The following is a 15,832-nucleotide window of genomic DNA, read 5'->3' as shown; positions in this document are numbered from 1 at the left end:
ATGCCCTCTTGATAATCCCATGTTTTATCTAGGAAAGTCAGAGATGATTTCTGTAACTTGTGGCTGAAGGCATCCATTTAGGATTTCCAGGTAGGTGGCCTCAGACTTTGAGAACAAGCAGATGTTTTTATTAAATGACAGACTCATTAGGAGAAATACCTTGGTGGGCTAGGAGGCAGGCCTAAACCAAGAAGATGAAACTAAGCAGGAATACATGCAAAATTCTGCATTTGGATTAAAAATATAAACTAACTTCACAAGGCAGAAATCTGACCGAGTGGCAGTTCACATTACAGTGTTCTGTGGTTTCATCCTCACCTAAAGCTCCATGTGGGGTCCCTTGAGGTGTCGTGACCACCATCCTCAGGGAAAGAAAGTGGCCTTAGGAGTCTTGTATTTGGTTCTGTGTATCTTTTCTTGTGAAGCAAAACTAATTTTTAGAAAGTTCAATCGAATATCTCTCTTTCTATTATGATTTTTCTAGCTCTACAATCTATCCAAAATTTAAAAAATTTTTTGAAAAAAGAACTGTTTAAATCTCATAAGATTATTTAATACTGTTGTGTACACCTTCCTTTGTGAAATTAAAGACATATTACAGTATAAAAACAGACACATAGATCAATGGAACAGAATATAGAGTCCAGAAATAAACCCACGCATACATGGTCAATTAATTTACGACAAAGGAGCCAAGAATACACAATGGGAAAGGATAGTCTCTTCAATAAATGGTGTTGGAAAAACTGGACAGCCACGTGCAAAAGAATGAAACTGGACCACTATGTTATGCCAAACACAAAAATTAACTAAAAATGGATTAAAGACCTGAACATAACCTGAAGCCGTAAAACTCCTAGAAGAAAACATAAGCAGAAAGCTCCTTGACATTGGTCTTGGCAATGATTTTTTTGGATTTGACACCAAAGGAACGACAACAAAAGCAAAAATAAGCAAGTGGGACTACATCAAACTGAAAAGCTTCTGCACAGCAAAGGGAACCATCAACAAAATGAAAAGGCAACCTTCAGAATAGGAGAAAATGTTTGCAAATCGTATATCTGATAAGGGACTAATATCCCAAGTCATGCAACCTAATAGCAAAAAACCCAAAAGATCCTATTAAAAAATGGGCAGAGGATCTGAACAGACATTTTTCCAAGGAAGACGTAAAGATGGCCAACAGGCACATGAAAAGATACTAAATATCACTAATCATCAGGGAAATGCAAATCGAAACCACAATGAGATATCACCTCACACCTGTTAGAATGGCTATTACCCAAAAGGCAAGAAATAACAAGTGTTGGTAAGGCTGTGGAGAGAAGCGAACCCTTGTGCACGTTTGGTGAGAATGTAAATTGGTGCAGCCACTTTGGAAAAACAGTATGTAAGTTCCTCAAAAAATTAAAAATAGAACTACCGTATGATCCAGCTATTCCACTTCTGCATATTTATCCAAAAGAAATGAAAACACTAACTTGAAAAGATATATGTACCCCCATATCTATTGCAGCATTATTTATAACAGCCAAGGTATGGAAACAACCTAAGGGCCCATCAATGGATGAATGGATAAATAAAATGTCATATATATATATATATATATAAAGTGCAATATTATTCAGCCATAAAAAGAAGGAAATTCTGTCATTTGCAGCAACTTGGATGGAGCTTGAGGGCATTATGCTAAGTGAAATAAATCAGACAGAGAAAGACAAATACAGTATAATCTCACTTAATGTGGAAACTGAAAACAAAACAAAATCAAACTCATAGATACAGAGAATGTATTGTTGGTAGCCAGAGGTAGGGGAGTGTCGGGGGTGAGTGAAATGGGTGAAGCTGGTCAAATGGTACAAACTTCTAGTTATCAAATAAATAAGTTCTGGGCGTGTAATATGCGGTATGGTGACTATGGTTAATAACACTTTATTGTATATTTGAAAATTGCCAAGAGAGTAGATCTTAAAAGCTCTCATCACAAGAAGAAAATTTGTAACGCTGTGTGGTGATGTTAACTAGACTCAGTGTGGTGATCATTTTGTAATATATACATAAATTGAATCATTATATTGTATATCTGAAATTAATAAATTAATATAATGTTATATGTCAATTATATCTCATTAAAAAAAGGTAAGAAACAGATATGATGGGCAGTGAAACACTGAAGCATGAGGCTCTAAAATATAATCCCCAAGTAACTAAATATACATCTATTTGTTCCCTCATCTCATTCCTCTCCTATCCATCCTCCTTTATAATATATATACGAGAGATTACAAAGAGGATTACAAATAAGGAAGACATCCTCCTTTATAATATATATACGAGAGATTACAAAGAGGATTACAAATAAGGAAAACTCCTTGTTGGTATTAATTAGATGTCCATAGAATTGTATTTCATCATTTGGAAATCAATTTTGCATGAATTTTATTATTTTACCCTCAAAATAGATATATACACAAACACACTATTATTTATCCTAGCTATTTATTAGCTCTACTTCACAGATAGGGAAATAAACTCAGAGAGGCAGGTTACTTGTTCAAGGTAACATCATTAGCATGTGACAGAACCAAGATTCAAACTCTAACTTCACCTCATACTGTCCTATAGCCATCATCCCTTGATTGAAGTTAAGGTATATGTATCAACCATATGGGATTTATTGAACTTTGGATTTTGATGTTTGAATGCTGAATGTTGTCAAGGAAATGTGTATATTTGAAATGGTATGCGTTGATGTCAAAATAGAGTCCTGGATTTGATCTGAAACTTTTACCCCTTTTTTAATAATAAATGTATTGACTTCTGGTTTCTGGTTCAATATGCAAAGGGCTTAGAAGTCATCACTCTCATCTTCCCAACAGCAACAAAAGCCTGAAAACTGAAAATCCTCAACTCTTCTTTAATCCCTCAAAGAACTGAGGTCACAGGGCAAACTGTTGCCTGAAAACTGGACAGACAGACAGACAGACAGGTGTTTACAGAGAATCACGACTTACGAGAGCAGAAGCCTGCAGCTGGAGCCAGTCTTAGCAGGAACACTTTAAAATGTAATTGGTGAATTGCTGGAGGCTCAGTGTGGACAAGTTTGAGAGTCTAAAACTCTAGGGGGCCCAAGCTTAGCAGGGTCCCTATTCTTTCTCGAGTTTTACCTCCAGGAGCCCCATCAGGATCCTACTGTGATGATAAGAGAAAAATTCTCTCATGCTTCTTGCAGGGGTTGGGGCGGGGGGAAGTAACTGTTTTGAAATAGCCCAGAGCTTTCTGTTCTCCTTAGCAATGCCTACTCTCAAGGGAAACTCTTTTACCAGAGCCTAACCCATCTGGGGGAAGAGGAATACCCACTCAGCTCCCTCTAGCCTGTGATGTGGGAGATGGGAAATACCCAGCTCAGGCTCCCCAAGACGTAATCATAGGATTATAGGACACTTGCCCTACCCTGCACCATACCACTGCATCTATAGGGCTCCTGTATATTAACAGGGGTTACAACAGAAATAACTACATGGCTCAGGCCTTATTTAAGGAGAAATCTCTAAGGAAACTCAAAGACAACAAGAGAGACAAAAACAAGGATGCTAGAGGAGATTTTAGCCTCTGATACCACAGCTACAGCAAACAGTAAAAGCTGCCTAGCCAGAAAATGAAACCTCACACAAAAGTCCATTTAGCTCAGTTCCTTTTATCTGATACATCATGTCTGGTTTTCAACAAAAGAATACAAGACATACTAAAAGGCAAAAAAAAAAAAAAAAAAGCATCAGAGCTGGACTTACATATGGCCAATATTCTGGAATTATTAGACCTAGAGTTTAAAATAACTATGAGTAATATGCCAAGGGTGCTAATGGAAAAAGTGGACAACTTGAAAGAAGACATGGATAATGAAAGCAGAGAGGTAGAAACACTAAGAAAGAATCAAAAGGAGATGATATAAATAAAAAATATTATAACAGAAATGAATAATGCCTTTGATGGTCTCATCAGTAGAATGAACACACGGCTAAGGAAGAATAAGTGAGTTTGAAGACATGTCAATAGAAACTTCTTAAGTTAAAAAGCAAAGAGAAAGAAGAATGAAAAAGATGGAACAGAATATCCAAGAACTGTGGGATTTCAGTTAAGAATAAGAAAAAAATATATTTTATTTTACCATCATTTGTTCCTTCTCTAATGCTCTTTACCTTACAAAAGGTATAATATGTGGAATGGAAATATCAGAAGGAAAGAGAGAAAGGACCAGAAGAAATATTTGAAGCAATCTTGGCTGAGAATTTTCCTAAATTAATGACAGGAACAAAACCAAAGTTCTGGGAAGCGCAGAGAACAAGCAGGAAAAATGCCAAAAAATCTACACCAGGGTATAACCAATCATCCCTGACATTGAAGCCATAATCATATTCAAACTGCAGAAAATCAGAGAAAATCTTGAAAGAAGCTAGAAGAAAAAAACACATTACCTGTAGAGGAGCGAAAATCAGAATTATATTGGACTTCTCTTCAGAAATTATGCAAGCAAGAAGAGAGTAGCAGGAAATATTTAAAGTATTGAAAGAAAGAAACCACCAACCTAGAATTTTGTATCCAGCAAAGTTATCCTTCAAAAGTGAGGAAGAAATAAAGAATTTCTCAGACAAAACTGATGGAATTTGTGGCCAGTAGACCTGCCTTGCAAGAAATGTTGAAATAATTCTTTAGAGAGAAGGAATATAACATAGGTCAGAAACTCAAATCTATATAATGAAAGAGCATTAGAGAAGGAATAAATGATGATAAAATAAAATATTTTATTTTTCTTATTCTTGATTGATCTAACAAATAATAGTTGGTCAAAGTAATATTAACAACAATGTATTTGATCATTACAGCTTATGTATAAGTGAAACGAATGACAGCAATGAGATAAGGGATAGAGGGAAGGATTGGTAATATTCTGTCATAGGGTACTTGGGCTACTTGAGAAGCAGTATAGTGTAAGTTGAAAATGGACTTGGATTATTTGTAAATGTATGTTGCAAATGCTAGGGAAACCACTACAAAAATTACACAAAGAGGTATGATTGATATGCTAACACAGGAGAGAAAATGGAATCATACAAAATTCTCAAAAAAAAAAAAATACCCAGAGAAGGCAGAAAAAAGAGTGGAAGACAAGAAAAGAAACTTGAGAACTAAGACAATGAAGAGATAACAGCTACAAATGTGGTAAATATTACTCTACCTATGTCAATAATCACTTTAAATGTGAATGGTCTAAATAAACCAAAAAGTGTATTGATAAGTGTTTTTAATTCATCAGTAATAAAATGTCCAGATCCTTCTTTCTTCTTTTCTTGATACAGGCTCTGATTATTATGAAATGCTGATGGCACTGCTATTAGAAGTTGGGGGCAAGGAGACTGAATTGGAAGAGAATTAGAAAAGATGTTGAGCTGCGCTTGAGATGCCACTTGAGCTACTCTCAAGGTGCTGGCGAGCATCACGAGGTTAATAGATTTTCCCATGTATCTGGAGTCCAGGCTCATCGGGTTTTCCTGGATGATCTGGGGGTCCCCAAGGACCTTAGCCACTAAAGGATCAGCCCCAGTGGTGGGATTGTATTTCAACTCAGTCAGCACCTGATAATCACTAGTGTATACTCACTGTAGATGCTGGACACTCAAAAACAAATGAGCCCCGGTCACTGCAGTCACTGTGCTGGGCAGATGGACACATAAACAGATCACTTAAAGGATGAGCAGCAAGTTGCTTGGTTCACAACTTATGAATTGTCTAGTCTTTATACTCAGAGGTCCAAAACCAGTGTTTAAATAAATTCTGTTTGGTCTGCATATATTTAAATTTGAAAGAATTGTTGCCAAAATTTATAAATTGGGAGAATTCACATAAATATAAATATTTTCAGGTTTTTTGGAAAAAAAAAAGAAAACCCGACAACACTGGCCCTGCTCTCCCATACAGTGACAATAGGCCAGCGCTAAGGCAAAGTTATGTCCTTTGGTTAAGGCGTGCATTCTCCAGCCTACCACACTCTCCACCACTCCTTATCGTCCCCGACATTGAGGCCAAGTGTCAGTTGCTTTTTATCCTTGTGCTTATACTCCTCCTGGGTCCATTTTACTTATATACATTATCTCCCAGCCCTGAAATCATTGGAGTTGATGACCTCTATTCCAACTTTAATTCTCATGGAAAACTATATAAATAAGAGCCAAATGAGTAGTATTTTATATATTTACCAATATTTAACGGAAGTCTCAGTTTATGCCTGTTGTCCATAACTGGGCCGCACTCCCTCCAAACTGTCCTGATGATGCACAACCAAAGTAGACATTTATTCTCCAACAGAGGGCCTCCAAATCGCAGACCAGGGGGCAAGCTTTCCAGCTCTCTCTGCTGTAGTCTGGAGAGGAAGGCAGGACCATTTTGATAGGATTTATCATAGTTTTACTGAAAAAGTTTAACAGCCTTTGGATTCTTGACATTCATCATCTTTCAAGCTGGCCACGTGCCTCCTTTCTCTTAGGCGTCTGGGGTGGGGACCAGTGGTGACCGTCTGTAGCTGAAGGGACACAGCTCCAGGGTTTCCACCTGCAATTTGGGTGACCATGCTTTGTTCTGTCAGGATCAGACCGGAAGGGTAAAAAGGCACAGAGGCAGGTGCTGGGAGGGACAGAGCCATGTGCACCAGAGTAGTTCTCATGCAATGCCATAGCATCTAGGTTAGGGGGAACCTGCATTTTGTTGCTGGGCATGGAGGATAAGGCAGTGTGGCCTCGTGATCTGGTACGTAGGCCTTGAGTCCAGATAGACCTGGTCTCTTCTCTTCATTCTCCCACTGAGTAGCTGTGAGACTTTAGACTAGAGACTTAGCCTCTCTCTGCTTCAGTTTCCTCTTCTGCAAAAGCAAGAAGCTAGATAGTATCTTATAGGGTTATTGTAAAGATTCAATGTGAGTGAAATCCTTAATGCAGTGCCTGGCACGTTGCAATTGTTCAGTCAACAAATGGTAATTTTATTGTTGTCGCTGTAACTGGTATAGAGTCATCAGATAAAATACAGGATGCCCTGTTAAATTTGAATTTCAGATAGACAATGAATATATACATATTTTAAGTATAAGAATGTTCCATACAATATTTGGGACATATTTATACTAAAAGTTTTTTGCTTTTTATCTGAAATTCAGATTTAACTCCGTGTCCTGTATTTTATTTGCTGTATCTCTCCCAAGCCTCGTTTGTTCATTCCTTCATTCGGGCAACACATATTTACTGAGTACCCACTCTACGTCAGGTACTGTTGTCGGGCTGATGGAAAGTAAACCAAACAAGGACTGCTGATCTTGAGGAGGTTACGTTCGAGCCGGAAGAGGCAGATAAAAAAGAGCAGACATATACGCTAATTGAACCATCTAGTACACGAGGTGATTACAAGTATTATGGAAAAAACGAAAAAGTTGAATGTATTAGAGAGTGCTATGAGGAGGTGGTGCAGATAGCGATGTTTATTAAGGTGGTCCTTGTAGGCCACTTAAAAGATGAGATTTGAATAAAGACGGGAAGAAGGTGAGGGAGCAGGAGTTTGCACAGCGTGTACAGTTTAAATAAGGCTGCTGAGCCAGGGAGAGTGCCTGGCACATCCCAGAAACAGTGAGGAGTCTGAGTCCACTTGCATCCCATATAGGGCATGACCTCAAAGCTCGAGCAGCTGCCCGGCCGTGGGGCGCTGTTCAACCCCAATGCCTCCTCCTTTCTAGTCTACACAGGCTCTCCACCTCACCCTGTGCTGCACCAGGGCTATGCTCCCCTCAGGCTGCTCCTCTCTGCTGGCCCTTCCACATCCGCAGCCATCTCCTCCCCAGGGCCTGCTCTCTCTCCCACCCACCTGGGTCCCTGCGGGAATCCTAGTCTCTCAGGTGTTCTGCATATGTTTGAACCTCATCTGTGGGCTGGGTTTCTTGTCCACAGGGCTTCTGGGCCCCATACAAATCTAGGGATGAGTCTGAGCATCCATTCCAGGATCAGAAAAGATTTCACGGAGACAAGAAGTTCCTGGAACCTTCTGAAAGGGTGCCTGAGGTCAGGTTCCCCAGAGATGAGGATTTGGGAATAAGTGATTTATCAAGGAAGGGCTTCCAGGAAAAACTGGTAAGGGAGGGAGGAAGCAGGACAGGCAGGGGAGAAATTTCAGGCAGATCCCGGGGACGGCAGCTGCAGCCGGCTCCCTCGATCTGAATGAATCTGGGATGTGCAGAGCCTCAACGGTGTCCAGACCAGAGGCAGGGGGCTGGTGGTCATCCTCTTGCACCCATCAGTCATAGGTTAGGGGCTGCCCCAGGGTGGCTGCTTCAGGGGCACTTGGGGCTCTGTGTTCCTGTAGACAAAAGTGACTCCAGTAGCTTGAGGAAATCCTCCAGAAGAAGACATTTTGAGGGCAAAGATTTTTGAGGAGATGGAGGCGTGCACAGAAAACAGGTGAAAGAATCCTATGGGGTCTGGGTGGAGCAGAAGGTGGGTCCAGAGTCCACAGAAAACTTACAGAGACTGCGTGGCCCCCAAACCAACTTAACCTAATAGATCCAGGTGAGCAAACCTCAGTCCCATGGCCAAACCCACCTGTTGCCTATTTTTGTCAATAAAGTTTTATTGAAACGCGCCCTTTCCGTTTATTTACATACCGCCTATGGTTGCTTTTGTGCTACAACAGCAGAGTATTGTCCTCAAAGCTAAAATATATGATATCTCTGACCCTTTACAGAAAAACCTTGCCCACCCCTGTGATAAATCCTGATCTTGACCTCAGCTCCATATATTCAGTTACACTGTTATTATCTTTTCCAATCCTAGGCCTTTCATTGGGATCGTGGAGGCTGATCAGAGTTTGGACCTGAGGATGGGGAGCAACAGCCCAAGAGAACACAGACTGTGAGGATTGTCTCCTGGCTGAGAAAGTTGAGGGAGTGTGTGCAAGGAACAGTGAATTGGCTTGTCTGGCTAAATTCTCGCTTCTTGCTCTTTCAGTTTTGTTTTTTTTTTTTAAAGTTTTTTATTATTTATTTATTTAATTGAAGTCACATTGGTTTATAACATTGTGTAAATTTCAAGTGTACATCCCTGTATTTTGACTTCTGTATACACTGCATCACGTTCACCACCAAAGTCTAGCTGCCATTGGTCACCATACACGTGTCCTTTTACCCCTTTCACCTTCCCCCAGCCCTCTTTCTCTCTTGTAAAAACAGAAGTCAAAGGTCTAGGGAGAGGGGAAGAAGCAGGGTCAGGTGGCTGCTCTGGCAAGAAGGTGGCAGGTGTCTCCCCCAGTTTTTCGCTCTCTGTAGAAAGTATAAGTAGTCCCTGTTAGAGGTCAACGCTTCCTGTAAAGGGGGATACTAGAGAAATCTTCCGTTCTTATCCTCTTTGGAGCCTTCAGATACATTCATTTTTCTTCTCTTTCTGTTCCTCCTAAACAGTCTGATAGTTCTAGAAGCAGAAATCAAGGATACACACACATATGGCAAGTACTTGAGTCCACATCACTTTTTGGAAAGACTGGTTGTATTATAACCTTCCAGGGCAGAGCCAGAAGCCTGGGGGGGGACTTTTTCCCTCTTTTCAAAGCAAAAGTAGGAATTTAAACACTGATGGCACAGTGGGAGTGTGTTAGAAAGTAAAAGTGTGAAGCTTGTGTTATCGGAAAGAAACAGTTAAAAATATTCGATGTGTGTGTGTTGGGGTGTGGGTTAAATTAGACGGCAGAGAAAGGTTTTGATGGCTTTGAGTTATCTTCCCAGGCCGTCATATCCTAGACTGGCTCCTCATTAGGTGCATGTGTGTAATGCTTAGTGTGTGCATGATACGGTCCTTACAGGCTTTGATATGGTTTGGACTTATATGAAGAAGAAACCATTCTTTTAAGGTAAGGTGGAGGGTCTCACCTTAAGAAAGAGTTCATGAAGTCAACCACCATGGTCCTGCCAGCACCAGGGCATGCATGTCTCCGTGACTGAAACCGGCTTCTCTTCACTAGCACCTCTTGGTTGGTTAGCAAAGCCTGCGTGGAAACAGCCTCAGACCTTATGTCTCTTCCCAGACAACCAGTGGCTGTTGTGTTTTCCTCCAAGATGGGCTGCACGACAGGTCTAGTTAGGATTCTGGGTAGGTAATTACTGAGTTTGGTCAACTCATGTAGCTGTGGTGTTTCATAGAGATGGGATTCCAAGATACCTGAGTTCCATTTTTGATTTCCTAATTTACCGTCTGTCTCTACGGTTTAAGACAATCATTTGAAACAGCCCATAACTGTTAAAATAGAGCACCGTGAACAGTTGAACTATAATACGCTTACAGTGGAAATATCTTTCTTTCTTTGTATTTTCTAATTTTTCTACAACAAACATAGTTTACTTGTATAATACAAGATATCAGCAACAACAAAAACTGGAAGGAAAAAGATATCCTAACTGATATCTTTTCCTTCGTCTGTAGTCAAAATGTGGTGCAAGTGGTGACCAGAACCCCAGGATCCAAAGTGACCTCATCTGAGGCCCAGCGATCCACTTCAATGCTGCGTTAGTTCAAGAGTTTAGTCGGTCTACATGTCAGTCAGTCTTACTGCATCTTCCTCTATGAGAACCTTTATTAGTAGCATAAGTGTGTCTAAGCAGACCTCACATCTCAGATAAGAGTGCAAGATTTGGAAATGAGGACGGTAATATCTATATATGGTAGGAATCTAAGAAAAGCCAATCTCTTTTCTGCTTTTATCCAGCATCTTAGTAAGAGCATCTGCAAAGAACGTCAGTATTACAGTTCACCCTGAATGCTGTTATTGCATATAGGCCCCTGGCTCTTTGACTGAAGTTCAGTTTTTGGAAATACTCCGGTTCTGGATCCTTGTGGTTATTACACTGGCTCTCCTACCATTGCATATGTGCCAATAGCCTAACACCCGGGAAACACCCCGACTTTCAGAGACGATGCCCAAATGACCTCGACAATGAAGGCCCTTAACACAGACAGAGGCTGCCATGCGGATACCAGGCTTCAGTGGTGCAGATAAAGCAATGGGAAGAGTGTAACTTGTTCCTAAGTGACATCTCAGCAGGTCCGGTAAAGCTAGAAGCCCTAACCATTAAGAGCACAACTAAAATTCTTCAAAGTGGCATGAGAGTTTCCGAGAAAGTTCTGGAGTGGACCTGCCAGTCTAGGTCCCAGGTCAGCTTCCTGTTTCTACACACATTGCATGTTCTTCGCTTGCTGATGGGATTAGTCAAATAACCCATAGGATTCACTGACTTTCTCTTTCACTTTTCAACTGATTTCAACTCATTTGCCTTTGGAATGATTGGAACTCTCTTTGTATTCTTATCTGGAGCCCCTAACTCCCAGTGATAATGAAAATAACAACATGTAGGGGCAAGTCCAATGTCCCTTTATGTATCTTTTACTAGTTCTGCCAAGCACTGATCATTCAGGCTATGTTCACCTAAACCATAGTGGACTTGGTAATTAGATAATTGGAATTTATCATCAACAACAGTCATACTTTCCTGAACTGTACCATACATCAGACACTGTACTTTACACTGGTGATGCAAAGGTGTGTGTGGGGGGGTCAGACACCATTTCCCTGGGGTTCACTGGGTAGCCACCGTGGTGAATATTCTAATTTCTAATATATTCAAATGCCAGCTCTACTCATGAACTATGAGGTCATGGTCAAGCCTATTAATTTTTATGATTCTAGGTTCTCATCTATAAAATAGAAATTATCACACTTCCAAGGGCTTATATTAGGAGCAAATGAAAATGTACATGAAAGAGCTTTGAAAACCATATAAATATGAGAATATATTGCAAAACTACACTTATCTGTAAGCCAAGTCCACAGGTTATTCCAGGATCTCTGGCAGTGATTTTTTAATATGTTAGTGTTGCCTGGTAAATATGCAAACTTGATAAATGCTGCAATGAAGGCAGCACAATGCCTAGTGCATAGAAGGAGTCCAACAGCTTTTTGTGGAATTGAACAGAATTGAGTCTTAAAGACTGAGTAGAAATTGGATAGGCCAATGGTGCAGTGGGCAGACGTTAGGAGCAGAAGGTACAGCACCAAAAGTGCTTTGGGCATTGGAGAAATTTTAGGAAGTTTGGTGAGGCCAATACACAACTGTGTGCACTAGGAATTGACGAGAGATGGGGCTGAAGGAGTAAACAAGGGCGAAGTCATGAAAGACATTGTATGCTATGCTGGAGTTTGTTTTTCATTCTGAAGGCAATGGTTTAAACATCGGAAAGATTTTAAGTAAAGAGAGCGATGTTTGTATTGGCCTTTTAGAATGAATTCTCTGGTGGCGAGTATATGATGGATAGAGAGACCAGGAGGAGCCTATCATGGTGGTCCAGGGGAGGGGTGGGCGGGTTTGAAGTAAGTAGTGGCAGCGGGGCATGGAGACCAAGAGACAGAGTCAAAAGGAGTTCACGAGGCACAACTGGTAGGACTTCCGGTGACTTGGTGAGTGTGTGTGTACAGGGAGCGGGACGACTCCCAGACGTCTGCTTTGGGTGGCTGATGGATGGAGCCATTAACAAGGACAAAACAAACAGAAGGAGAAAGTCCATCAAGAAGAGGGTAAATTACATCTATAATCTGCCTTAAGAAAACACAGAAATGTGTCATATGTTTTAGATAGATTTTCATCAGTATTCTGAAAACCTACTTGGGTGCCATATTCTTCCCTGGACCACAGCTTTCCTCATGGTCCAGCAGATAAGCCAAATAAGTCAGAAGGACTATTTGCTTGGACTCTTCCGAAGACGGAACAATGGATGAGGAGCCCAGACTGTGTGTTAGTGAGGAGCTGGTTTCATCTGCTTTGTGACAGACTGCTCCTGACTCTTTCCAACCATGGATTTTTGCTTAAACTCATCAGCCATTGCCCCGCTGCACTTGCCACTGAATAGATTATGTGTATATGGTTGGTTTAGTGGAAAATTCTTATTGGAACAGCTTTTGGAATCATTTAAAACAGATACTGGTGGTTGTCTTGTAAGCCTAGGCTATTTCTAGCCATTCATTTGCTGTTTCAAAGTCGGCCTCAGAACTGCTTTTCATGATTTTATTTCTGAAATTTATTTTATTTGTGAAATATTGTAGTATGAGAAACGTGGAATGACCTTAATTTCTGGAGAAATAATACTGGCTTTTGCACAATGAATGTGAGTTTCTTGAGGGCAAGGATTCATTTTGTTTATTTCCGAGTCCCCAGCACATAAAAGTTTCTGGCGTGTGGGAAATGCTTAGCATATATCTGTGGACTATGGAGTGATTGAATTTAAATGATGGCTATCTTTTTAAAGAAGACATTTTAGAATTTCCTAAGTAAAATGTAGTTCATAATAATAGGTATAATCATAGGCAGGACCTTTGCCAGAATATTTTTAGAGTATTTTAGATGGAAAGAAAGCTCGAAAATGACTTTCTTTTGTCTTTCTCCACCCATGAGGGCAGAAGCATCAGCATTTTTTTTGCTCCTCTTAAAGTCGTTCTTGGAACTTCCTGGCCACTTTCCTTGCCCTTTTACAATGTATGGGCACTCAGATTTTTGGTTCTGTTGCTTGCTCCAAATCACTTATCAAGCACAACACAACGTTGATATATGGCTCTCCATGTAGCATAAGAAATGTTTGCTAAAGGTCACTAAAAGTGTGCAGATTGTGATCTAATTTTTAAAAAAATTTTACTGGTTTTTTTAGCAAGATGTTCTTGTCTTCCTTTTGAATTAGTAAATTCTATAATAGCATTAACTCACCCCTCCTACTCACACTAAACTTCACGCAGGAGCATATTCTAAATGCCTAAATTTTCCAGAACATGCCATGACAGGCATTGTTTAAGAGCTGCAAAACCTCTTTCCCAGCAGAATTCTCTAGAACCCTTGGGCACAGCTGGTGTTAGTAGTAGACTGTGGTGGCTCTGGGTTTTGTCTGCCTACCATGGTTTCTCATCTTCTGTCTTCTGGTTCTTATGGAGACTTCCTCCTTCATCCTTGTGGTCCTGTGGGATTATCATGAGGCCCTACCCCTCCCCCCACAGACAAGGGTGGCCCTGTGACCCTGAGTGGCCCACTCAAGGTACATCATCCCCCAACACAGTGCCTAGTCTAGAGACAGGCACATGACTCAACGTCTGCGGTCTCCGTCGGAGAAGGAAGCCAAGCAGGACAGGCTGATGACATTCTTGGAACCACAGTATCCAGCTGTGCTTGAGGTCCACAAAAGGACTTCCCAGCCAAGTCAAACAGCAGAGTCTCTTTGTTTAAGTGAGTTTGAGTTGGATTTCTGTAACTTCCAACCACAGGAGTCCTAATTCATACAGTATTTCGATTGAAAGTTGAAATAATCATGATGTTAATCAGTCTGTCTTGAACCCCTTCCTTTTCTTAACTTTAGGGATTGTAACATATGCTATTTACATGCTTCCAATTTAAATGACGTACCTGAGTTGAAGACACGCTTAGCCTAGAAGCTCATGTCAAACAATTCTTTATTTTTTATGGTATAAATTAAAAGTGACAGATCCGAAGCTGTTAAGAAATACACAAAGTGCAGCTTTACTGACCATACAGATATTGCTCTAGATTAAGTACAGTTTTGTCAGTTTTTTTTTTTTTTTTAACGTTAAGCAAACTGTGCAGATAAATCAGCTTTGGTTTCAATGTCAGAGCAAGTAAGGAGCTTTTAAATATCCAGTTTGGCTTCTTGGTCACAAGTCCATCATGTCAACTTCTCGTCATGATGAGTTTTTCGAAACAACCCAGTCCGTTTTCCTGCCCTCCTTCCTGCTGCCCACTCTGAGCACAGAGCAGCAGCTTTTTGCGGGGCCTCATCAGTGACCCTGGTGACCAGTCGAGATCACAGCACGTAGGATAAAAAAAAATCACTTTCTTAACAACAAATCAACAAATGTGCCTCACATAATTTCAAGTTGAAGACGAGCAAATTACATGACAAAAAGCTTATTACAAAATGCTATCCAAACAGATTTTACAGTCAAACATTGAAATGAAAATCAATTTCCTTTTTCTCCATTTTTTTAAGCTTGGTCATTAACTGGGTACAAGTAGAGTGCTGAGGTAAAACACTGATGAACAGTTTGTATTTCCTTTTTTTTTTTTCTTAAAATAGGAACAGTGTAGTATTGCGAGATTGTCAGCAACATTTAGCCATATCTATACAATGTGCATATACCTACAAACATTGAGCTTTGGTCCAGCGTAGAGAAGATGAGCAAAGGCATTTTACAATTTCTTTTTGGTTATAGCTTGAGTTCTTTGATACGCCTCTACTTGGTTTTTTTTTTTCCTAGCTCCTTTTGCTTTTTTGTTCTCTCTTTTGTGGTGTGTGAGAGTGTGTGTTTGTGTGTATGTGTATTCGTGTGATGACAACATAAAGAAACTAAACTCTGGCAACGCAATTAAAACTCTCAACGGTTCAAAATTAGTTGGGTTGAAAAAGGGGAAAAACCCCACAAACGGGTGTAAAATATAACATCAGTCATTTTTCTTTTTCATCAAACAATGAAGAAAATGAAGATGACAATAATTTACAAACATGTAAAAAAAATAGTGAAGCTTGAAATACAATCACGTATGCCCAAAGTGGCTTTTATTTTTTGTTTGTGGCAGCCTTAACCTTCAGTTCACAGAAACATAAAAGACACTTAAATACTATTGGCATATGAAGTTGTTCACAAGTGGAAATAAGAAATGTCATAACAAAATCAAGCAATAGGTGTGGTCCCGAAGACTTACGAG

The sequence above is a fragment of the Equus quagga genome, chromosome 8 (assembly GCF_021613505.1).
Source record: "Equus quagga isolate Etosha38 chromosome 8, UCLA_HA_Equagga_1.0, whole genome shotgun sequence".
NCBI classification, from domain to species: domain Eukaryota; kingdom Metazoa; phylum Chordata; class Mammalia; order Perissodactyla; family Equidae; genus Equus; species Equus quagga.
Note: the sequence above shows the minus strand (reverse complement) of the source record.